Source organism: Carettochelys insculpta, chromosome 17, assembly GCF_033958435.1.
Source record: "Carettochelys insculpta isolate YL-2023 chromosome 17, ASM3395843v1, whole genome shotgun sequence".
Taxonomy (NCBI): domain Eukaryota; kingdom Metazoa; phylum Chordata; order Testudines; family Carettochelyidae; genus Carettochelys; species Carettochelys insculpta.
This window is the reverse complement of record NC_134153.1, coordinates 25,704,129-25,720,276: the sequence shown is the minus strand read 5'-3', so window position 1 is coordinate 25,720,276 and position 16,148 is coordinate 25,704,129. Positions and strand designations below refer to the sequence as shown.

Genomic DNA, 16,148 nt, shown 5'->3' with positions numbered 1-16,148 from the left:
TGTTTTGGTCAGGTTCGTGCAGCGTGCCCATCACCGTGGCATCTGAGCAGGTTGCAAATGTAACTTCCCCAAAATCCCTTGAGCGAGGGAGATATCACTCCCATTTTACAAACGGAGCCCTGAAGTGCCGGAATGGGGCACTAGCTTTTCCATACTCCTCTGTACTCACAACTGGAGCTGGCATTTCAAGAGCTCAGCATCCACATAGGCCCCAAAACAAGGGATCAGAACTGCATAAGATGCTCCAACACTGACAGGTTCATTTTTTGACAGCCGGGCTGCACGTGCATCACCCCATGTCCGGGGTCTGGCAAAGCTGGGAATTCCAGGGCCAATCCCATTGTAATGCCTTCCCAGTGCTCCTGAGCTGGACTCTGGACTTAAAAGCAGCTGCAGGGAGGGGACACATTGTGACTTTTAATTAGCTTGACATCAGCGAGGCACCTTTCCAGCAGGCTGGTAACTCCAGCTGGAGGGCCCTGCTCTGAAATGCCTTGTTTCCACTACAAACACTGGACCTGATCCTGAATGGCTCTGTGAAGCTTCTCTTGGGTGCTGAACACCCTTGGCTCTTGTGAGATTCAGAGGGAGTGAGAGTGCATGTCATGTGGCTGGATCAGGGCCTCGGTTTTTCAATTATTCTTCTGTACGTGACAATAAATAATGGCTGGGGAACAGTCCTTTTTCCTGGGCTGAGCAAACTGGCTGCTTTCTTCTTTTCATTCTTTGATGGTAGAAAAAAATAAACCTCCTCAGCAGACCCTCCTGCATGCAGATCAGGACTCTGGGCTGTCCTTACATTTCCTGCTGTGTGGCTGCTGGCCCTGGGGAGAGGTCATGTGAGAAACTGCTGCAAAAGGCATAACAAGTCCAAGGCGGGAGCTGAGGGGGAGAAATAAAGGCCAGCATAGGATTTGCTTGCACAGCCGTGCTTCTTTTTCCTTGTTTTGGCATTTGCTCACAGACCCAGGCCCTGAGCTTCAGGGCCTACGTCCCAGGGAAGGAATGTCCCCGCTTATGAGAAAGCATTACAGAATTGCCCAGCTGCATCACTGAAGGAGTGCCGTACCAGGGTACAACCCTGCCTAAGGAATACCTGCGTCTCCCCTGACCTCTAACATGAGGAGCCCTGCACAATGCTGTCCTGCTGTAGTTTCTAGCCTGGACTGCTCACAAACAGCCACCAGCACTCCCAGCCATGGCTGGGTGTGTGTGCTGCAGCCAGTTAGCCACAGCTTGGCTCCTGCCAGCCTTAAAGATAGCTCCAGGATGACCCCAACACACCTCTCGTCTTAGATTTCACCCCAGTAACATGTCTGGTGCTGCCCAATGCTCTCCTGGACAATGCACGTTTACATGAAGTCCGTTATTGCTTCGCTGGAAACTAGAGGCCTGGTTGCAGCCCCACTTGGAAGCGGAAGTTGGGCTGGAAGAAAGTTCTAGAAAGAAACTTCTTGTAATGAACATCCAAAGTGTTTGGCCCAGGCCCTGTGCTGGCTGGGGGAGGGGCTCTGTTGGGGGCTGGGCTGGACCATGCACCAGCTGGGGGGGCTCCGTTGGGGGGCTGGGCTGGCTCTGTGCTGGGTGTGGGAGGGGCTGGCATGGTGCTGTCGGGGCTCTGTTGCGGGGGGCTGGGCCAGGCCCCATGCTGGACAGGGTAGGGGCTAGGGAAGGGGCTGGCACAGTGTCTGTGGGTTCACTGGGGAGCTGGGCTGAGTTGGGCCCTGCACTGGACCGGGGAGGGGCTGGGGCCAGCATGGTGGGGGCTGGGGAACATGGTAGAACCTTGTCTGGACAGACAGATGGACAGAGCAAAAATAATATATAAGATAACATGCACGCAACTCACCATGCCAAATGCAGTTTCCCAGACACTTCCATTTAAACAACCTGAATTAAATAAAGCAATAAATCAGGTTTATAAATGAATACAACTAATGGGGCATTAAAGTCAGAAATGATTACAAGAACATAAACTGCTACTGGTGGCTAATGTAGCAAACTACGTCAGATTCAACAGTAGACTTTCTTCTTAGGTCAGAAACCCTTCTCCCAGAATCCAGCGAATACTTCCTTTGTCTTATCACTTCAGGTGCCATGAATGTGATAGGCAAGGGTGAGGGAGGGGGACAGAGAGTTTTCTTGAGTGGTTGTCCCTCCTTTTGATAGTTTCAGTCCCTCTCTTTAAAAACATTTCCAGCTCGATACCAGGAGACAGAAAGTCTCTTGGGAAGGAGGTTCCCTGCTGCTTTTTAACTCATCTGTTGGAGCTTCTTTTGTTTCTCATCCTGCCTGGTGACTCTGTTTATTGATTAAGTGCAAATTAAGCAGAGCACATGTTCTATTGTTTATGACTAACTCAGCTTGGAACATATGCTCAAAACACCATGCAGTGGCTCACAGTAACTTCAATATTGTCAAATTCATTTTATCAGGACAATACTGACAAGTAAATGACGGGTTTTCAAATGAAACATTACAAAGCACACTTGATACAAAGATTATTACAACAGTGTCCAGGATGTGGACACAAGGGTATGTTCTGCCCCAGAGAGAAAGTGTGCAGATATTACACTGCAGCTGGCATCCCCCCAGGCAGAAAATCTACCCCAGGTGGTGCCCCTCTTTGCAGAGAATTTGTTCCAGCTGGTGGAGCTGATCACTAGATGGTCTGTCTGAGTCACTTGCCCCAAAGTCTTTGGGTAGGTCTGGGACCCAGCTTCATCCTGGGGCTCTGGCTGCAAGCCTTTGCCCAACAGACTCCTGTCCCTCCAAGCCCCAAAACACAAATTAGCTTCCCTAGGCCAGGGCTCCCACTGCAGTTCCTGGAGAGTTTCAGACTTTGATGCCAGTGCGTCAGCCTTGCCAGTGATGGGACGCACATGGGTAGATGGTGAGAGCCAAGCTCCAGCCTGCTCTTTATCAGGGCCTTGGATTGAGCCTGGTTCTGGTGTCAGCCGCGGAGGTCAGACAGCACCGAGAGTGTGACTGAGTGCAGTGTCCGCCAGGGAGCAGACCCACCTCAGTCGTATGGCTCAGGGTAGAATTGCTCACTGCGCTCTGGTGGCTGTTTGGAATAGCATCGGCCTGGGCTCCCGGCCCCGGGCTCCTGGCCCCGGGCTCCCGTGTTGTTCTTTCTGGCAGGTAATGGGTCTGTCACCAAGGAGTTGTTGTCAGGCATGGCAAGCGAGACAACTGGACTCCAGCCATCTCCAGATGGCGGGTGGGTGTGAATGAGCAGCACATCCCTTCCAAGGAGCATGTAGCCACATCCATCGGGGACAGGGAGAAGCTGGCGATGGGTGAGAATGCCCATCAGGTTTCATGTATCGGAGGGGTAGCCATGTTAGTCTGGATCTGTAACAGCAACGAAGGGTCCTGTGGCACCTTATAGACTAATAGAAAAGTTTTGAGCATGAGCTTTCGTGAGCACAGACTCACTTTGTCGCCAGGGCACCTGGTGCCAAGGTCATGAAGAGTAGAACTCGGGGGAGCCCAGCTAGGCCAGACCAGCAATCAGGGTCAGTCAGGCCCTGCGTTCAGCTGAGGCCCAGACACAACAGTCAAAAGGCCCCTGCTGGGCTGGGTTGTATCAGTGGGGTGGGGCAGGAAGGGCTTCGGACGGGGAGGAAGAGGAGTTTTTGAGGAGGATGCAGGAAGGAGAATCCATCCTGATGGCTGCGGAGCTTTGACATTTTTTGAGTTTGGGGGGTGGCATATAACCTCACTCCCCTCCCACCCTCCGTGGTACATGCTTACCTACAGCGGAGAAGTTAGGTGGCTCAGCAGGAAGGGGATGGGCTAATTTAAAGCAAGTTGGATTGAAGAGTCTGGACTGGATCTGCGGGCAGTCATGAGAGGAACCGGCTATGGCGCCTGCTGTTCTACCTCAGGAGGAGGGCTTATGCCAGTCTCTAGTGATGGAGGTCAGAAAGAGACCCTGTGAGGGGCAGCCTGCTCACATCTGCTTTTGGCTGGGCTCATGCACTTAACTGTGAAGCAGCTGGCTGTAGCTGCTCTCAGAGGTAGGGTCCTGATGAGCTGGAGCTTGGATCTGGTCCAGACCAGCTATTTCACTGATGCTAAAGTGGTACTTAGTTGTCTGTCATCACACAGCCTCTCTCTCTAGGGCAAAGTATCACTCTTTAGACCTCAGTGCTCACTATTAATCATTACCTTAATGAGCTCTTGTGCACTCCCAGATTCGGGGGCTGGCTCCCAACATGAACACGGCGGCCTGCAATGTGGATACATTCAGATCCCTGAGTTTTGATGATGGTTTGACGGCAGCTTATTTACAAGGCATGACAGTTGCATGCTGAGTCCAACGTTAGAGGAAACAATATACTGACAATAGCCATTACCTCACCCCTACACCTCTGGTTGTGTTGCTGTAACGTGGAAGCCTGGCAGTAAAATGGGCACACTTTGTCGTAGGTAGCTAAATGTCATTAGTAAGCAGTGGAGAGCCTTAGCTGAGCTGATGGAGCATCAGCGTCTGTAATTCCTGCAGTGGTCCTATAGAACCCTGAACCCTTAGCTGCCCTTGGGATCAAACCAGTGGGGGACAGCCTGCAGGGCCTCTATGCCCCACGCAGGCTCGTGGTTGAGGAGGACTGGCAGACCCCTGCTCTGATTCTGTCAGCACTTCTGAGGATTTATTTGTCTCCCCTTTACAGATGAAAGTGGCATCCTTTTCCTGACACGTCCCCTTTATCTCCACCCCACTTCTCCACTCACCTCCCCAGTGCCTCACACCAGCCCCCGTGAAAGTGGTCCTTTTGTGGGGGACCTTTGGGCCCAGGAGTGTGATGCTGCCTAGGTCTGGTGGGTTCCAAAGTCACTGCTGGATTGGCTGAGGCAGGGCTGGATTACTCTGAAATAAATCCTCCCCCTCTCCTCCCACCCCCAAAAACATAGTAATAATAATAATAATAATAACAATAAAAATTTGGAGTCTATCCGATCTAATCCTATCTATCTAATCTGCCTCTCCCACGCTCATTCCCTGGACCTGCTCAATTCCCAGGGCTCTAATCAGCTTTGTGATATCCCATAAGAGAGGATGATTCTTTGGGTTCCCTTTTGGGGGCTGGATAAAGAAAACAATGATGCTCTGGTGAAAGGCTGCTGGTGTGGTGCCTTTGGGTCACGTGGCTGCTCACCTGGGAGAGTTCTTGCCCATCTTTTCCTCTGGGTTCTGTACAGTAACCCATTGTCCAACACCTCGGAATACTGCCTGGCTCGTGCCCCCCCCCTCAGGGTTGTCTCTTTCACTCTCTCAGCTGATGTCTACATCAATTTTATTTCTGCCTGGATCAGCAGAAAAGGAGGTTCGCTCTGGAGAAAACAGAGATGCCACCATTCATTGCGATCCATGTACCTTCAAGGGCTTCCTTGGGCAGAGACAGCTCTGCTGCAGATGTGAGGAAAGGGGATTCGCTAAGGCCCAAGTCTGGGGCAGGACAGAGACGGAGACACCGAGAATCAGATGCCTGGAAACGGCTCCATTTTCAGGGTGGTCAACCTCAAGGCTTCAAAAACCTGTCAAGCCCACAGAAGTCATGAGATTGGCTTAAGAATCATGAGATTGTACAAACAATGAATGTTGAGTCACAAAGGATTCTGAAAAGATCTCCAGGAACAATTCAAGGTTTGGAAAACAAACATTTCTCACAGAGACAAGGAAGCTATCTATTCAGTCTATCCAAGAGAAGGTTCAGAGGTGACCATTGAAGTCTATAAATACCTACTGGGGGAAGAGTTCTGTTAATAATAGAGAGCTTTTCAGTTCTGCAGACAATGGTGTAAGAAGACCGAATATTTAGAAGTCAAAGTGAGTGAATTCAGATTAGAAATACGACAGTTGTTTTGCAGTCAGGGTAATTTACTTTACCTAGAGATGTGGGGGATTCTCCATCAACTGAAGTTTTTATATCACAGCTGAATGTCTTTCTAAAAGAACTGCTCTTGCTCCACAGAAATTATGGGGTTGATGCGGGAGTCCCTTGGTGTGACAAAGATATATCATAGAATCATAGAACACTAGAACTGAAAGGAACCTCAAGAGGTCATTGAGTCCAGTTCCCTGCCCTCTCGGCACGACCAAGCACCATCTAGACCATCCCTGATAGGTGTCTATCTAACCTGCTCTTAAATATTTTCAGTGATGGAGATTCCACAACCTCCCTAGGTAATTTATTCCAGTGTTTAACCACCCTGACAGTTAGGACGTTTTTCCTAATGTCTAATCTAAACCTACCTTGCTGTAGTTTAAGCCCATTGCTCCTTGTCCTATCCTCAGAGGCCAAGGAGAACAATTTTTCTCCCTTCTCCTTGTAACCCTCTTTGAGGTACTTGAAAAGCTCTATAATGTCCCCTCTAAGTCTTCTCTTTTCTAAACTAAAAAAGCCCAGTTCTTTCAGTTTTCCCTCATAGCTCTTGTTCTCTAGACCTTAATCATTCTTGTTGCTCTTCTCTGGACCTTCTCAAATTTCTCCACATCTTTATTAAAATGTTGTACCCAGAACTGTACACAATACTCCAGTTGAGTCCTAATGAGCACTGAGTAAAGCAGAAAAATGACCTCTCATGTTCAGCTCTCAACATGCAAGCTATCAGATTGGTTTGACATGATTTGTTCTTTACAAATCCGTGCTGGCTGTTACCTATTACCTTATTTTCTTCCAGAAGTTTGCAAATGAATTCCTTAATTACTTGCTCCATTGTCTTTCCTGGCACAGAAGTTAAACTGACTAGTCTCTATTTCCTGGGTTGCTCTTATTCCCCTTTTTACAGATGGGCACTATATTTGCCCTTTTCCAGTCTTCTGGAATCTCCCTGTACTTCCATGACTTTTCAAAGATGAATGTTCCCATTTGTGTTACTTACTGACCCAGAAGAGAAGTAAACAGCAGGGTTTCCTCTGACTGGTTGTGTTGTTTATAGGTCTCCATACAGAACAACTGGTCACCCTCCCAACTAGTCACCCATCAGAAATTCCAACTTCCCTGAGAGTTCTCCTGAAGAAGCTCCCACTTTCCCAGTGTGGAAACCGTCTCCCAGAGGAAGAAACGTGACCACTCCTACTGGTTTTCTTGATCGCTTGTAATCTTACGGCTGACTCAGTGCACGACCCCAGGTGAGTCACTTTGCCTTTCTGTGCCTCCATTTTCCCATCTGCAAAGTGGGGCCATGAATTTCTCCCTACCTCACAGGTGTGGTGAGGCTGCAGTGCTGATACAGGCTTTGAAGAGGAAAAGCTCTAAGTGTTGTTCTTTAAACCTCCTCATCTCTTGGGGCTTTAGGACATGGCTGTGGAATGCTGCTCCCCTTTTCCTGCCTGGCACCAGACTCTGAAGATATAGTTGAGGTGGATCATCTTTTCTTCAGGCTAAGTTTTAAAAACAAAAAAAAACAAAAACAAAGTAAACCCTCCGTGTAGTTAATTCTCCATTGGCAACATAAATCACTCAGATAGCTCCACCTAGCCAATGAAACTCTGTGGCAGGGCACCTCAGAGTGTGAGTCTGGTGCTAACAATAGCCAAGTAGAAGTTCAGCCTCGGGGTGAAGCTCAGGCTCTGAAGCCAAAAGAAACGAGTGGGCTCCAGAGCATTAGCACCACCCAAACCAAACTGGAGATACTACAGGCCTGATCCAAGGCTCTTTAAAGTCAGGCCCGCGCAGGCTCCAGGGGGCTTTGATTCAGACTCCAAATGTCCAGAGAGTGACTGTCTAATTGCTTTTAGCAACCAAATTGAGCTTTGGTGCAGCTAGGTTGTGCAGCAGCCACAAGCAAAATTAATGTGCTTATTATGAGCGGCTTGACATTCCCAGGGAAGCTTTTTTGTATGGAGGTAAAGAATTCCCTACCTATCTGCAAGGAGACCCTGACCTCTGGAAGGTGAAACTGACAAGGAACTAGCAGGGACCAGTTTGTTTGCATTCCCCATGAGAGGGAAATGGGCAAACCAAAGGAAAAATGGGGAGTGGAGGATTGTTTGAAGAAATGTCTCTTTTGATTTTTTCCCCGTAGTTTTAATTGTCTAAGAGGGTGTCAAAAACACTGACATGGAGAGTTGGTTTTCAGAAACTGCCCATACCTCTCATTCATGGCGTTTCTCTTGGTTTACTGTCAGGTAAGAAAGTGGCCTCTGTGACTTCTACCCTGACAATGTCCCTTCAATAACAGGCATTGAGTAAGAGTCCAAGTTTCTCCTTCTCTGGAGTGGAATGTTCCTGGAAAGCTTTTTCCAGGCTCTCGGCAGCCTGGCTTCTGAGCCCAGCACCCATCAGCCAGGGAATGAGCAAGCTAAGGGTGAAGGGGAGCTGAGTCGTGCAGAGGGCCTTGCAGCTCCCAGCTGGCTGCAGCTGTCAGCTGCACAAAAGGGCTTTTCATGCCCTGCGTAAACAAGCAAGAGACATGAAAGGCTGTTATCGCAAAGCATCCACACGAGCAGCAGCTCAGGCTGGGGCTCCCAAAATAACCACCCGCCGTAAACATGAAAACATGAAACCTCAAAGGTTGGGCTCTGTTGGCCATTGTTTGGGCTGGGATACAGCAAGGAGTGGGAATGGGCAACTTCTGTGAATCCCTTGTGGAGAAATCTTGGTTTGTGACTGGGAGCTGTTGGGAATAATGGATTCAGGTGCACGGGGATTTTCTGGGTGTTTTCTGTAAAATGCAAGTGGCCTCAGAGCCAGCAACGTTACACTGTTCCCTACAGTGCCTCCTGTTGGGAAGGGCTGGAATGGGGTAGCTGTGAGTCCTGTCACCCTACCCTCACAGCCAACACTACTACATGTGTAGGAGAGAGATCCTGGAGCTCTAGGCCCTGGGGAGGATCTGAGGCCTGAGGTCAGGTCCTGTTATGAACCAAAGTCAGGCTCTGGATCAAAGCAGGTACACGTCAGTTCATTGTCCAGTACATGAGCCTGGCAACGGTATTGCTGGTGTTGCTAAAACACAGGCACTCCTGAGAAGTACTAGGTATTTCTGTAAGTAGAACAAGAATGCCCCAATACAAAGTTAGATATAAACAGGCACCCTGAAGATGGTACAGGGGCACACTGGCCCCTGCTAACAATAAAGTCAGGATAATGGATGGAGGTGTTTTGTCCAATCCAACACGTATTGGGGCAGGGTGGTGTCTAACCAAGTCAGGGGGGTAATATGTGACTTGCTTGTGCCAGCGTATGAAAGAGGGGTAACAAAAGGGACATCTTTGTCCAGCTGAGGGAGCAGAGGAAAGTCCTGCCACCGACTGAGCTGAGTACATTGTCATGGGCATACATGCAGTAGGGGACCTATAGAAACTACTGGACACTAGTACTGCACCTTGTTGACCAGCCGGGCCCAGAACCTTCACTACTGAACTGGCTCCGGTGTTTCTGAGTGGTACCATTGAGGGCGGCTGAGCATTAATGTCCACTACTCAACCCCTGCGGTGATGGACTGCAGCACAGAAACCTCTGATCAGATAGGCGGAAAGGAGGTGATTGCTCATGGCTGAAATCCAGCTGGGCACTGAGCACCCCGTGCAGTTAGCATGTGTCCCAGATCACATATTGTTCCTGCCTATATTGTCACAGATGACAACAGACATTTGGGGCTGAATTCTCAACTGGTGTTGATGAGAACACGCTTCAATGGAAGGATGCTGATTTATAGCAGCTGAGGATCTTGCACTGGCCCTGTGCACAGGTTCACACTGGAAATGAGCAGAATGCAAGCGCCCTTCAACTTTGCCTGTCCTTGAGGTTTTTCAGGTTTGGTTGAAGAGAACTTCATCACAACTACTGCAAATCGGGGCAGTACCTCCCAACTGGGGTATTGGCAGAACGAATGCAGAAAGGTTTGTGTGGAAGATGGTGAATGCTTTGCTTTAAATAAATAAATTGTTATTGTTTTCAATGGGGAAATCAGGAAAGCTCAAAACACTGAAGGAACTGAGCAAAAGTCAGTGCAGCTGTGCAGAGAAGCAGTTATCTTTGATGTCTGCTCACCTAGCACCTATCTATATCTAGTCACTGCATCTACTTAATGAGAGAAGGGAAATAATTACAGTACCACTAGCCTCAGGAAAGCAAAAACATCCACAGAACCCCCAACTCTTTCCTGCTGGTGTAAATCAGGAGTAACTCTACTGGAGTCAGGCAAGATACAATGGCTTCAGAAGAGATGAATCAGCTGCCCAGAGCGCTGTCTGGAACACCTAAGTGCAGATTTGCCCTGGCTAATGCAAGGAGTCCACGCTGAGACCAGGTAGCCAGTGCAACAGTCTCATGAGAAGTGTGCCTGGTGACTTCCCCTAGGCACAAAACAAGGAAGGATAATGGGGCGGGGAAGCTCTGCCTCTGGCTGGCGGGGTTTCCATGACTTAAGTATAGGGCAGGGTCAGAGGTGTGGAGGCTGAGCCAGGGGAAAGCTACTCTCTGTAGCATGCACCTCTTGGCACTTGGCAGGCTTCAATGGGGAGAGATATTCAGGGTTGCTTCTGATAGAAGCAGTATCTGACTTTCATCCTTTGCTTTGTAGTCCCAGAGTCAATACCAAAGCCATGTTATAGTCAAACAGCAAAGGAAAGATCTCTGCGAATGTGAAGAACATGGCAGCCATGAAGATGAACTGGCTGGAGTTCAAGGACTGAACCTTCTTCTAGGCATGCTAGATTCGGGTAGTGGGGCATATGGGCTTTGTAGCTGTACTTCTCTGTTGTTATTGATATTGCCTTTTCTTCAGCCATTATTTCCAGTTAGTTTTGATGAATCACGGGAATTTGGCCAGAGACTCTCTTCATTTGGGTTGCACCACAAAAACCTGACTCCCTAAAAAAAGGGTTTCACTGGAGTCTCCTGCTAAACTGGCAGCATGAACGTTGGGCCCCCAGATGGCTGCTATGGAGCTTCATTGTGCAGGCCTAGCGAAGATTTTCCATTCAAACAGCAGCTTCTGTTCAATTTAATTACCTTTCCCAGGAGTTTGAGATAAAGGCTACAGCTAGGGTGCCAAGTAAAAGTGGTTGCAAGCAGAGGGCCACTCCTGCAGGATAATATGTTGCAAGCAGTCTAAAATTTTGTTTCAATCCAAAATAAGTTTTAATGAAATCTGACTTCTATTGGAAATAACATTTTTTCCAAAATGTTCATTTCTTTAAAACAATATGCTTATTTTCCAAATACCTGTTTGATACCTCATGCGGAATCTCTCTGTTGCTAGCTGTCTCCACTGCATCCACTACACCAATTTTATTTATTTTATATTTTTTTTGATATACAAGCATAAAAGCTCATTCACCCATCACTGAATAACTAGCAGAGGTTCCATCACATGAAGTGTGTAATCCATAAATCACATGCCAGTGGTGGGTATTTTACAAGTCCAGTTCTTTTCCCACAGTTGAGTGGGTAGATTGTCACAGAGCAATGTGTGCACACATATACTGTTGTATGTTTCCATCGCTTTGGACCTGTTCAGGAGCTTCTCTGCTCAACTCCATAGTGATTACAGGAAAATCCAATTTGGTCTGTTTCCTTTGAAAGAAGAAATGGAATGAGGGAATCATTGAAAAACTCCACGTGCTGAACACCAAGTACTGTCACCTATGACTTCGCTAAAGAAATTCATGTTCAGGTGGGTATTGCAAAGTAGCAACTAAAGAAGTTTGTTTCCCGCCACCAGTCCTGGCGCTCAGTGTTCTGTGCTGTTGTTTAGCTGTAACTTACCCCTAAATGTCTTACAGGAATCCAATAAGCAATGGAAGTGTTGGTAATGCTGCTAGACAATATTGACCTCCTGTGGTCCGGCAAATTCTCTTGTTTGGCACTGCAGAGGTCCCAAGGGGGCTGGACTAGAGAGATTCAACCTGTATAAGCAAATGCATCTTCACTATTGTAAACTTACAGCAATAATTATCTGTCTCTTCTTTCATGCAAACTTAGTGAAGTGTGACATACAAATTACTTCACTCACCATTGAATTGCAGCCGCCCCGGGGGTGAAACACAGCAGCTCTTTAAGGGTGCACAGCAACACTGTTTAACGCTGGAAGTGAAGAACATATGCAGAGGGGACTGCAAGGGAAATTTTAAGTAACAACTTGAAGTTTATTTGTAGACAAAAGCTCCCTCACGCTTGGCTCTGACGCAGCGTCTGAACTTTCCACAAAGATTCTGCTATTTACCCAACTTTGCAGCTGCTTTGACTGAGCCGCAAGGAGGCAAAGACTTGCCCAAGTTTGTACAGTGAGTCAACAGCTCAGGAGGGGGACAAGATCCTTGTATCCTCTTGGCTCTGAATCCTTCGCTGTAACCACTACACCATGCAGCCAAGTTTTGTTCCGGGTACTGCCTGCTGGTGTGGTTTATAAAGAAGAAGCCTCAGTGTGACTAATAAAGGGAGGCATTTTAGGCAGCAGTCAAATCAGCTTTCTTCATACCAGGGTGTGCCAGTGGTTCCAGGAATGTGAAGTCAGGGGTAGTTCTATGGCTGTTCACTCTCTGAAACAAAAGGGCACATTTCCCCTGGGTTTCCACCAGACAGGCAAGCTGCACAGTCTTGTGTGGAACAGATTTAGACCTGGTCCACACTGAGGCAAGTCACACCAGAACAAACCTCTAATGCAGACACATGAGCTCACAGCAGGGCTTACATTAGGACAGCTTACTCCAGTAACATAGCTAGGGCCTTCCTGGCTGTACCTGTTCTCAGCAGATATTATTAATAATAGGGTGTAGATGAGGCTCCACTGGCTTACTGACACCTGGTGTCACACTGGCAACTTGTCAGGAGCTGGAGGCCAACACCTGATTTATATATAAATGGACACAAACGCATAAACCGCACACAATAGGGTCTGATCTTTGCCTGATCCTCTACCTCCTGTGATCTATCACTATGAGCCCATTCTTCTCTGAGTTCACCAGCAATAAAATAGCTGCTGCCTTCATCTTTACCCAGAAGTGAGACAGGGAAGGCAGCTGGGCTTTCATGCTAGGGTCCGTCCCTAGTGGGAGATAAGTCTTGCCTGTGGTAGCTCACCTTACCTCATGCTCAGCTCATAGATTAGCTTGTTATTGTTTTTTTAAATCTTCCAAGGATCAGTGCAGCAAGGTCTGTCAGGCACAATACTCAGTAATATAACACAGCACTGAGCGCCATATAAGGAATTCCAGTAATTTACCATGCTCTGCCTGGAATCTGATGTGATCCAGATAGAACTGATTACACAAGGAGAACAATAGGCCTTTAAAGTCAGCCCTGGATAGAAACACAAAACTAAGCCCAAGAAGGAGTATTGACAGAAAGAAAGATAGGGATGGGGGTGGGGTAACCCAAATGAAAGGTAGTTTGCATGTGGTGCAGGAGGTCTTGTGTCCTACTCATGACAGTGCCTATTGGACCCGAATGGTTAACTTTGTTCTGTACTACAGGAAAGTCCTGTGGCGCCTTATAGACTAACAGATATTTCCTGGGCAAAGACCAGCTTCATCATCCATCAGATGAAACAGGTCTTTGCCCACGAAAGCTGATGCTCCAAAATATCTGTTAGTCTATAAGATGCCACAGAACTTCTTGTTTTTGAAGATACAGACTAACTCGGCTACCTCTCTGATACTTTGTTCTGCACTATTTATTTAATTGTCTCAGAGAGGTAGCAGGGTTAGTCTGTATCGTCACAAAACAAAGAAAGCAGTCCTGTACCACCTTGAAGACTAATAATATTATTTATTAGGTGATGAGTGGAACAGACCCACTTCTTCAGATCTGGAGAATCCTGATAACAGATATATGAGAGGAAGAGAAATATAAAAAAAGATTGGTCAATTTTTTTCTTTTTTTTTTTTCCCTATCAGCTAGAGAGCATGAAGGAAGGGGCAGGGAAAGGGAGGAGAAAAAAATCCTGTGGAAGTGTCCGTTAAGTGAGATGCCTGCAGTCACTGCGCAGATCAAAGGTGGGGAAATTGTCTTTGTAATGAGTAACGTAATTGATAACCTTTGCTGAGTCTGAGGTGATCGGTATCAAACTTGAAAATAAATTCAAGTTCAGATGCCTCCCTTTATAATCTGGTGTTAAAATATCCTTGTTTGAAAAGTGTTGAATACTGTATCCAGCTAAAGTGAAATGCTCACTTATGGGTTTATGTGTATTCAGATTCCCCATGTCTGGTTTGTGTCCATCCATTCTTTGGCATAGTGATTATTAAGTTTGTCCAATACACGTGGCAGAGGGGCATTGCTGGCACATGATGGCATATGTCACATTAGCAGAAGGGCAGGAATACTAGTCCCGACTGTGTAACTGATGTGGTTAGGTCCAGTGTTGGCGTCTCCACTGTAAATATGTGGACAGAGTTGGCAGTGGGGTTTGTTGCAAGGAAAGGTTCCAGAATTAGTGTTTCTGGGGTATATGTGTGGTGTTTTATAGGTGCGGTGTTTTATTTTTTTAATTTCTGTAATGGTTTATCCCTCCCCCTGCCCCATTTGCTAGTTGTCTGTTAGCACACTGCAGCACTTCCCACTGGGTCACTTTTGATCCTGTTGTTATTGGATTGCAGCAGTGTCTCAGAGCCCTAGGCCTGTCTCAGGACCCTGCTGTACCAGGTACTGGACAAAGACAGAGCAAAAGGACAGCTTGTGTCAAAAACAGCATTTGATTATGTTTTTTCACCTCCCTCCCTCAGCCTCTGGTTTGTTTGCAATGCTACTGGGGAGGGCCCGTGGTAGTGGGGCCTGGTAGGGGTGTTGTGAGGGCACCTGGAGCCTCTCCATTCCCTCCTGGGGTGATGTGAGTGAAACCAGCTGCTGTACCCCAAGCTCGTTAGTCCACGCAGAAAGTCCATTTCCTTTCTCCCACTCAGCTAGGTTGTCCAGGGGGGCCCTGAAGTGGGCTCAGCTGGAGGGGGGCTGCAGTGCATGCAGGGCAGCCGGGGGGGGGGGGGGGAAGCAAGAAGGTGCGTAAAAATGCCTCCCCCCCGCAAAGTCCCCCACGCCCGGTGTTTGCTGCTTGCCCAGAAGCAGCGGGCAGGGGGGCGGGACCTGCTGCCTGCGGGGCCACACGGGGGGGCGGGGGGGGTTAAACCCCCAACTCCTGGAGGACGCTCGTTCCCGTAAGGGCCCCACTGCTCCCCCAGCCGCTGCCCGGGGATGGGGCCGGGCGACGGGGGCCTGCGGCCTGGCAGCAGGACAATGGCGCTGGGTGTGGCAGGGGGCGCCGGTGCCCGGGAGGGAGGCCCCGCCCGCGGGAGCACAGCAGCGCCGCTCCCCACCTGGCTGCGGGCAGGGCGGCCGCAGCCGCCTCCCCTTCCCCGCCAGGGGTCCCCCTGCGTGCGGGGGCGGGGTCCGCCCCTCCCCGGCCTGCGCCGCCCGGCCCCCCTCCCCGCCCGCCGAGCGATTTGTCCCGCTGCGGGGCGGGGAAGCGGCTGCGTGGCTGGGAGCGGGCGGCGGGCGCCTGGGATGCCGCTGCCGAGCCGCTCCCTCCACAGCCTGACGCCGGACCGGCCAGCCAGGTGAGCGGGGCCCCGCCTGCGCCCCCCCCGGGGCCCGGCTTGCAGAGCCTGCGGGGCGGGGGAGCCTGTCCCCCTCCGGCCCCGATCCTTGCGGGGTCTGCTCCCTCCCGCGCCCCCCGCAGGGCCTCGGGGCAGCCGCTGCCCCCCGCCTGGCCCCCGTGCATTGCGCCGCGGGACGCGCCTTGCTGGGGCGCAGCTCCGGCCTTAGCTGAGCCCCTGCGCAGCGCTGCCCCCGCATCGCCCGATCGCGGGGCGCGGCGGGGCTCGGCTCGGCTCAGGGCCAAGCCGGCAGGTGCGCGGGTCCCTCGGGGGAGAAGGGCCCGGAGGGGCGATGCGGCTGGCGCTGGGGTGTGACCGCGGAGAGCGGTGGGGGCGTGTGTTGGCGTTGCCGAGCAGGGAGGGACCCTGCCCTGGGGCAGGGCGAGGGACCGGGGAAAACCCCCTCGGCGGTGGGCAACCCGCGGCCCGGAAGATGGGGGTGGGGGGACGGTGCGGAAAGGGCCTGGGAACAGCCCGCTCCGACCCACCTGACCGGGGGTGAGCGGCGCGCCCGGCGCAGCCAGGGGAGCGGCGAGCCAGCCGGCGGGGGAGGAGCGTGTTTTGGTTATTGCAGGTGATCGTCGGGTCATCTGTGCCCTGC

At 50.0% G+C, this 16,148-nt stretch overlaps 1 protein-coding gene and 2 long non-coding RNA genes across 10 annotated transcripts in view; 1 reads left to right on the top strand and 2 right to left on the bottom strand.

The window, feature by feature from the left end:
* Window positions 1-769: 769 nt before the first annotated feature.
* LOC142022192 (uncharacterized) lies at window positions 770-5,426 on the bottom strand. Its single transcript, XR_012647875.1, has 4 exons — window positions 5,384-5,426; window positions 4,177-4,237; window positions 1,850-1,890; window positions 770-882 (listed from the first exon to the last, which is right to left on the bottom strand). It is a non-coding gene; the product is annotated as an uncharacterized LOC142022192 (long non-coding RNA).
* On the bottom strand, window positions 5,419-16,138 carry LOC142022191 (uncharacterized). The gene is made up of 5 exons (XR_012647874.1): window positions 16,036-16,138; window positions 11,974-12,499; window positions 11,727-11,866; window positions 7,211-7,393; window positions 5,419-5,544 (listed from the first exon to the last, which is right to left on the bottom strand). It is a non-coding gene; the product is annotated as an uncharacterized LOC142022191 (long non-coding RNA).
* Window positions 15,367-16,148, top strand: part of EPB41L1 (erythrocyte membrane protein band 4.1 like 1) — a 144,324-nt gene continuing 143,542 nt past the window's right edge. For 4 of the 8 annotated variants that reach the window (XM_075011769.1, XM_075011772.1, XM_075011770.1 and 1 more), the window contains exon 1: window positions 15,367-15,508. The gene's annotated coding sequence lies outside the window, so the exon portion shown is untranslated. The remainder of the gene's footprint in view (window positions 15,509-16,148) is intronic. The other 4 variants (XM_075011776.1, XM_075011775.1, XM_075011773.1 and 1 more) reach the window with 2 other exon arrangements.